General features: G+C 40.8%; 1 long non-coding RNA gene across 1 annotated transcript in view; it reads left to right on the top strand.

Moving 5' to 3' along the window:
* Positions 1–4,559: 4,559 nt before the first annotated feature.
* Positions 4,560–9,107, top strand: part of LOC131136910 (uncharacterized) — a 6,321-nt gene continuing 1,773 nt past the window's right edge. Inside the window, exon 1 of the long non-coding RNA XR_013630239.1 lies at positions 4,560–4,693. This is a non-coding gene — a long non-coding RNA (uncharacterized LOC131136910). The remainder of the gene's footprint in view (positions 4,694–9,107) is intronic.

Genomic DNA, 9,107 nt, shown 5'->3' with positions numbered 1-9,107 from the left:
TAAAGGTTTATAATCTCTTTCGTGTTTTGCAACTGCAGGCCATTTTTCTTTACTGGAAGCAAGGATTCAAACGCCTCTTTTGTTGCTAAAGGTTGCCAACCCTGTCCCAGGACAAGTTCTTGCTTGTTAGAGTCTTTCAAGAAATAAATACCTCAGCGAGTCGCTTTTTCTGCACCTGTACAGCAGAAAAGGGCACCACCTTGCTAGCATGTCTGGTAGGAATCTCTGGGAATATAATCTTTGTAATTACTGGTAATATGTGGAGTATTAACACAACACCAGCCCACGCATGTTCCTTAATGGAATTCGTCATATCAGCTTCATTCACACAGCGGGGGTGGATGTAAACATGTCTGATTAGCTGAATGACCTAGTTCGTGTACGACACCCTGCTTAACCTGCCAACACGTAGAATACAATATATATTCAAAGTGAAAGTAAATGTCTGCCACAATTATGATTATCAGGCGACCTAAGCGGTATGGTCGCTGACTGAATATGCAACAGTGACATCCACAAGCGGTGAGCATATAAAGTGAAAGATGAGAGCTGCAGCCATGTTAGGAGTCATTGTTGAGATTTGAACACTGTAGGGTTGACGACTGGTTGTGGTTATGGCGTTACTTCCCCCCAGGATGGCTGACATGGACGGTGACATCAATCAAGGCAAAAACGTTTGACAGCTTAACTTGACTTTCAATTTCAAGGGAGACGTTTGCGACAGAATGCAATGGTTTTTGTGCAGCCGGCATCTGCTTGCCATTAGCGGCTCTGCACCTTTAACTAGCTCTGTACCGACTTAAGCTTTTGGCCGCTTCACTGACCCTACATCAGGAATAATTAAGTCTGCTCAACCTGAAAGCTAAATGTACAGCAATGTATGTGTTTAACCGCGACTGGGTCTTTGTTTTTTTGTATGGCACGTGGTAGAGCGACATGTTTGGTGGTTCATAAAGGTTTACGGTGCATGACTATAAAGCAAGCCTATAAATAGTACAGTACAAAATGAAAAGTGTGATGGTAACCACAGATGAGGATGTTTAATTCCAGTAATTCCAATAAAAACACCCGTAGGTGACAATATGGCTCTGCAAATATCTTCCTCTGCCTGTGTCAAAGAGGCAGAAGGTTTAATACACTTCATATAGAGTTTTTATGATGGTAACAGTCTGAGCCTGGGATGGATTACTTCACTTTAAATGATTTCCTATGGGAAAATCTGTTTTGAAATAAGAACAACTTGGCAGAAAAATGGAATGTCCTCAACTTTGGAGGTTCCACAGTAAGCCACTTGGCAGCAGAGTTCGTCACTAGATATAAATCTCTGTGAGACTATACTATTTTATTTGCTTAAACCTCCCACTTTCTACGAATATTTAGTGGTGATTTAGTTGGAAACATTTTCTTTGTTGCCAGAGCAGAAATGCAAAGCAAACACAATGGAGAGGAGCAGAAGATGATGATGATGATGAATCCCAATTCTACTTGCCGTCCTGTTAAAAAAAAATAATCATTTCCTTGATTCCACTTTAGGATTTTCCAACCCCCCAAAATTCCAACCTATCATTTCCTGTGTGGGAGCACTGGGCGCTGAGCAGGCAAGGCATAGGACAGCACTACTGCTGCTGAATGAGTCAGGCTTCTACAGACTGTTTTCAAACATATATCAACCTCATGCGACCTGAATCCACCCAAAGGCAGCATTCCAAGTCTCACCCATTCACCCTGGCTAACATATTGGCTTGTGGAGGCGGAGAAGCGGCCAAATCTAAAATAGATGGCCGGGAAGAAAAGTAGTAAACACAGAAACTTGTCTTTTCGTTCACCCTGAGAAATCAAACGCACTTCAAATGAGCTTCCTGGTGCCATATCATGACGACAAGCTTTCCCGTACAGTCCCGTACATTTAATGCTCAGAAATGCAATTTATGGAGCAAACACTGATGCAACACACTATTGCGACTGGCTGAAAGTCACAATTAGGTGTTAGAGTAGCGTTTAGCTCTAGGGAAAGTATTGTAAAAAAAAAAAAAAAAAAAAGTTCTCCTCCCAGTCCATGTGGAAGTGGTAGGTTTTTGACTCCTTAAAACAGAGCCGTCTCCATCGCTTCCCCCACCCTCTGGAACTCTTTGCCCCATCCACTCCGTGCTTGCCCTGAGTTTAAAACAACAACTAAAAACCCACCTCTTTAAATCTGTTTTTAATGTTAACTTTTTATACTTTACTGCTGTGGCCCGCCTCGCTTTTACTCATATTTTAACTGTGTATTAACGAATGAATGTTGTATTTTGGTGTGTCTTCTACTCTGTTTACTTGCTTTTATTCAACTCCATTCTTCTGTAAAATGTCTTTGAGTATTTTGAAAAGCGCTATACAAATAAAATGTATTATTATTCTTCTTATTATTAAGCATTTGAACGAGTGAGGCAGCAGTCCATATGGTAAGCATAAAGTATATGTAAGTTACAGAGAACAGAGGCCATCTTCCCATTTGGTATCACACCGCAACCAGGCCACAAGGTAGCTGCTGTGTTTGTGGTTACAAGTATGTACCGTATTTTCCGGACTATAAGTCACACTTTTTTCATAGGTTGGCTGTTCCTGCGACTTATACTCCAGAGCGACTTATACATGAAAAACTGTTTATGTTACATAAACACTGGACACCTTTTTTGTGTAGCTGAATAACCATTGTGTTAGCATATCTTACACCTATTTATGTCAAGTTCCGGCTTGTGAGTTTTGCGGTTCGACCCCAGGATGCAGAGATAAGGACCCAAATGCAGGTAAAAATATATTTATTTTCGCTATGCAGTAGAACAATGCACTAGCATGGCAAACTCAAACATGGCAATGAAGCGACAAACAAAGGAACGTGCACCTGAACTAAATAGGAATCACAAATGGAAAACATGGGGGGGAAGAAAATGGAAATCAACGGAAAACAGAACAGAGTAACAAAGGAAGTGAATACAAAATAAGGGCATGAACTAGGAAGGGAAAACTAGAGGCAAAAAAGGAACTAAATGAGCTGTCACGAGGGGGTGAAGCCCGATTATGACAATTTAGCCTGTTCTCTATTCTATTATTATTTGAACTTGCCTTCCAAGAAGACGTAATGTCTGTTTTGGTCAAGTAGTTAAAATAAATTACCTGCAAAAAAAGCAACTTATACTCCAGTGTGACTTATGTATGTTTTTTCTACCTAATTATGCATTTTTGGTCTTGTGCGACTTACTTGTACTCCGGAGCGACTTATAGTCCAGAAAATACGGTAGTTGCAGTACAAGCGGTAAAAAGCATTCAAACATTCAATGTTGCATTCAGTGTTGTGCTCGTTGGACTTGTTTCATTCCTAGCCTGTAGAAGCGATCCCATTTGCCATGAACACATATTGTAACATATTATTATATTGTATTATTCAAAGGGTTACATGAAGTGGAAATCATAAAGCTGGTATCTTCCTCACAGAGAGCGACTCGCTGATAACACCGTGTGTATTTTTCTACACGACCTTTGCTTGAGTTCCTACAACCGAACTTCTGAATCTTATCTGTCACATTCAATGGTTGCTGATAACACTTAACATTACACCCTTTATACTTTTCAGATATACTTTACAATGGCCATTGAAATACATGACTTTGTAAACTTGTTGATAACGACCTGAATTCTATCAAGTATGGGATCGGACATCACTACTTCCTAAAGCAATGCAAGCTACAGTATAAAGACCAGTGGCTGTTCACAAAAGGGCCTGATTAAAATAAGATGACTCAAATTAGCTCTAATTGAATAAACGGACATTGAAAAATGTATAATACCTCAGAAATCAGTCATTTTTAATAAATGAGCAAACAATATCCACAGAGACCACACATACACAGCAAACGTCCTGGAACAAATCACATTTCCTGTATCGCAGTTCCCCCTCAAGTCATGTTTGCCTGATCATCTTCAAGTATTCAGCTGGAACCACAAATGAGCCTTTGTTGATTCAGACTCACATATGGGGGCGAAAAGAAGAAGAAGAAAAAAATACGCTGATTTTGTTCTCAAGAGAGGAAATAAATCAAAGTGTTGAAGTGAGGTTCGCCATCAAACCTCTTTGCTGCTATCCGTTTTTGTCTTTATGCCAGAACACAACGCAGAGGAGAGGAAGGCGGGTTACACTCGCTATATCCCAAAATAAAAACTTGTGACAAACAAAAACTAGAAATGTATGATTTCACAGGACCACAATGTATACCGTAACATGACAACAACATGCAATATGCTCAACAAAGCAACTTCCAAACCAGTCCATAAATCCAAGAAGGCACCATAACAAATACCAAATACCATAACAAGCATAACAAGAAACACTTGTTATTGAGATCCAGAGCCAGTAGTGATACCTGACATGAGGACATGAGGATGTCTTGGATATACTAACAGTTTAGCCTCCTAAGCAGAGCCCATGTTTTTTTGTGAAATAGCACCCCCTGTGGTTGTATTAAGCATTGTTCATTATTGCACATCCCGGGCTTTTCTCTTCTTTGACGACATCAAAGCCACTAGCTAATAGTCACTGCCTACAGTATGGAGCTCTCTTTAATGTTCTCAGTGAACGTTTCCAACTCTTGCTCTTCATGTTCGGTTTCTAATTCTGCAACCCACTCTTTCCTTGTCTCTACAGCTAAAAGCAACGCCTGTAAGTACAGTTTGTGTTTGTTATTATTAAGCAGTCCTGTGTAATGTTAGCTAGGGTAGTGCTAGTAGGCTAAGCTACCTTTTTTCATTGTATTTTTGTCCGTGTAGTTTTTTTTTTTTTTTTTTTATCACTGTTGCTAACTAAATGTACATGTAACCAAAATATGTACTGTTCTCATTCAAGTTCTGTATTTTGTTTTGTTTCACAAAATCCTATAAAGGCTAAAGAGGAAAAACCTACTTCTGTTTAATTGGTTGGCTAGCAAGAAGGCATGTAAGAAACCAATGATTGATTTACCTTCTTTTTATACTTTTATGTAACTATGACTCGTACACTGTAGTGAGATTCAACTTTACAAAAGCAGTAACTTTCTTAAAATACTGAAATATGTGTATATGCCTACAGACAGACTGATACTGTAGCTGGCCAGCTGGATCAATAGATACTTGACAGTCACAGTCAGACAGTGCAGGTTGGAAAGCAGAAATACCTGGCAACCCACACAACGCCACTGCTGCTTTATTCATCCATGAGGGAAGATTATCTTTTAACCCATTTAAACCCCCCAAACACATTCAATATTATGTACTGTTCCACTGTATTTGTTGTTCCTATGTACGGAGCACGGAATGTTGTGACCTGAAAGCCAGAAAAGACACAAACAGGAAAACAAGCACTTATCAATGTCTAAAACCCAACTTCAACATTTCAAACATTCTTTTCTATGCCAAAAGTGGCTGTTTGAGGTAAACGATTCAAGTTCAGGCAAAATAACGAGGAGATTAGTTTCAGGACAAGGACGTGACTCCTCCACAGCTTTGCTCCATCGCTCAGTAGTGTGTAACTCTAGCAGTGCAACAAATCATGGAGGAGGAGGGCCTTGCAGAAAAGTATCATAAGAGGTCTTTCATGATCTGCCCTCTCTGTGCCGCGTCCCAGTCTGATCTGCTTCTTCTCAGGCTGCAGAAAGGGCATCAATTAAAATTCCGAGCTGTGGCCTGTGAGGGCACTAAATCACGTAACCTTCAAATCTCACAGTCACACTCCTCTCTTCTTACCGTAGATGTCCCAGGAGAGAATACAGCAATAAGGAGACGGTGACCTTTGACCTTTTGCCATGGGTGCTCAGTCAGCAGTGAAGGCTTTAATATTTGTCTTTGCTAGCACAGTCACAGTGTGTTTTAACCCTTGTGGCATTTTTGTTGAACATATGCCGCAATCCAATTTTTTGTCCAGACATTGGCAGACCCTTGGAGGTGTGATAACTAAGTCATTTATGAATACTTTTTTACTTTCGACCACTCAAAATTTTCAGTGGCATCAGACCTATCCATACATATATAGTTTTTTTTTAAATTTTTGATACTCTCTATGTACAATAAAAGCAATAATGTGCTTTCAGCGGAAAAACAAGTATGTGCATATCTGTATAAAAATAAATTTAAATTGGAATGTTTGATATGAATAATTAGGGCCTGAGGAAGCACGGCGGTCGAGCAGACCTCACAGCTAGGAGACCAGGGTTCAATTCCACCCTCGGCCATCTCTGTGTGGAGTTTGCATGTTCTCCCCGTGCATGCGTGGGTTTTCCCTGGGTACTCCGGTTTCCTCCCACATTCCAAAAACATGCTAGGTTAATTGGCGACTCCAAATTGTATATAGGTATGAATGTGAGTGTGAATGGTTGTTTGTCTATATGTGCCCTGTGATTGGCTGGCCACCAGTCGAGGGTGTACTCCGCCTCTCGTCCGAAGACAGCTGGGATAGGCTCCAGCACCCCCTTGTGAGGAAAAGCAATAGAAAATGAATGAATGAATGAATGAATTAGGGCCTTGAATATGTTAAGAAAACACAACAACGCAACACATTTTTTTGGCAGTAGCAATTTTCTGTTGATGACCCCTGAAACGTGATTTTTTTTGTCCAGACTCTTGGAAGTGTGATAACTAAGTTATTTTATGAATACTTTTTTACTTTCGACCACTCAAAATTTTCAGTGGCATCAGACCTATCCATACATATATAGTTTTTATTTATTCATTTTTGACACCCTCCATGCATAATAAAAGCAATAATGTGCTATGAGAGAAAAAAACAATGTTTTAACTATACATAAAAAACATTTAATTGGAATGTTTGATATGAATAATTAGGGCCTTGAATATGTTAAGAAAACATAGCAACATGCATATTTTGGCAATAGCAATTTTCTGTTGATGACCCCTGAAACGTGATTTTTTTTTGTCCAGACATTGGCAGACCCTTGGAAGTGTGATAACCAAGTCATTTATGAATACACAACTCTAAATGTACTATAGCTACATATAGTCACAACAAAGAATTGATAATTAATTAACAGAATTTATAAACAACCAACAAATAATGAACAACATGAATGGAAACATGAACAATAAACAACTTTTTTTTCTTTCTAACATTTCATGCAAATCGGCCTCATGCTTTCGGCATACTGATATGCCGCATTTAGAGCAGACATTGGACGCTCTTTGTGGGCTGTCACAAAGTCCACACTGCTTTCTCTTCGGTGAAGGTCCAGGTGTGGCCTCTGCAGCCTGCAAGCCTTGGGTTTTGAGTGACCTTCTGCGCAACACTTCTGGCTCAATAAGTGCCATACCAAGTTCTTCAAGGAAAAGTCTCCGCTCGTACAGCTTTCCTGCGTTCCAATCCGGGTTGATTTCAGTGAAGAGCATGAAAGCATCATAGCACGACACGTCCACCGTGTGATAAAACAGGCACATTGGCCATCTCTGTGCCCGCAAGGCGGATAGAGTAGGTGCCACACGCCTGCAAAAATACACACATAAAGTCAGATGACATATTTGATGAAAAGACAGTTTGATATAAAGCACTAACAAAGATAAAACATGTGCTTACCTGGTCCAGGTGGTCTACAGCTCCTTTGCACTTCTTGTAGTCAAGAATCATTTGAGGTTTTTTCTTGCCGCTGTCCTCAACTTGCGGTTCCCTGTGCTTTGTGCGAAGCACAAGGACGTTCTTGCCTTTTTTTGGGGTAATAAGAGACCAAACTCTTGTCTTTGGTGAACACAAAGAGGCTTGAGAGAAGTGCTCTGTCTTGATGCTTGAGAAGCTGCAGAGGAATTTCGGCCTTGTTTTTCCTTAGTGTTCCAACCAAGGACAGTTTTTTTAGTTCATCAGCCAGGGTGAATGATGTAAAAAAATTGTCAGTTATGAGGGTGTGACCCTCAAGAGAATCACACAACCCTAACACTACCTGCATGGCCAGGTTTTTCTCCCGCCGTCCACCAGGTGGCTTGCCTGTGTAGGCATCAAGTTTCCAGGCATATGCGGTGTTGACATCACATAATGCCCAGATTTTAAGGCCATATTTGGCCGGCTTTGAGGGCATGTACTGCCGGAAGTAGCAGCTGCCCCTGAATGAAATGAGCTGCTCATCAATACAGACCTCCCTGCTAAGCTTGAACAAGCGGGGCAGAAGAAGTTCCATGTCCTCCACAGTTCCAGAATAGGTGACATCTTCGTTTCATGATGTCGCTGTGGCCTCCTTAGCTTGTCATCAAATCGCAACTATATCTATCATCAAATCTATATTTTTATATATATCCTATATATTTATATGCACAAATCTGGTATGCCCCATTGCCTCTGCAAAAAATGTGCGACTTGTTTTCTTGTTCCACAGACTGCTTGTTGACTCATGTCTTGATTTATATAATCCAGACAGGATCAAAAGCCCTAAATAGGTCCTCATCTCTTGCGTGGTCATCGCCTTCCACCCAGTCATCGTACGGTTTCCTTGCAAATTTGTGATCTCAACAATAAGATTGATTATGTTGTCAGTAAAAAACAAATTGAAAGCCGACTCAGGACTGCTGATCCTGGCTGTGGCGTAGCGTGTTGGACCCGGCAATGGAATGGCCGGGGGGGATGGAATGTCTGGCAACATCGTGAGTAGCTGACCACATTATTCTGCCATTTTTTGATGTCCAATTATTCGACACATCAACTACCTCCTCCTTCTCCTCCTCCTCGTCGTCATCATCATCCGTACTTTCGCGCTCCTCCAACTCATCTTCCGACTCATCGGACCGAAAGTCAGAGATAAAGTCCACTCCATCCGATGCCTCGGATGGAGTGGAAAAATCGTCTTAGGCTGTGAAGCATCGCTTCATCGTTATCGTTGTAGCTGTTTTACAAACGAGAGCTGTATTGGGAAATGCTGAGCAAAGTTTTCTAAAGTTGCTCAAAACAACGCTATCCAATGTGATACTCCGGACCAATAGATTTTAATTAGTATGGGAGGCCGGTTAGGTCAAAACACATCAAACATCCGAACACACACTTCCAATGTACGCAAACACACACTGATTTTTGGCACATATGCCCCAAAACGGGGCAAAACACATCAAAATCT

The sequence above is a fragment of the Doryrhamphus excisus genome, linkage group LG17 (genome assembly GCF_037039965.1).
Source record: "Doryrhamphus excisus strain RoL-2023G ecotype Guam linkage group LG17, RoL_Dexc_Guam_v1.1, whole genome shotgun sequence".
Classification (NCBI taxonomy): domain Eukaryota; kingdom Metazoa; phylum Chordata; class Actinopteri; order Syngnathiformes; family Syngnathidae; genus Doryrhamphus; species Doryrhamphus excisus.
This window is presented reverse-complemented; position numbering and strand designations above follow the sequence as displayed.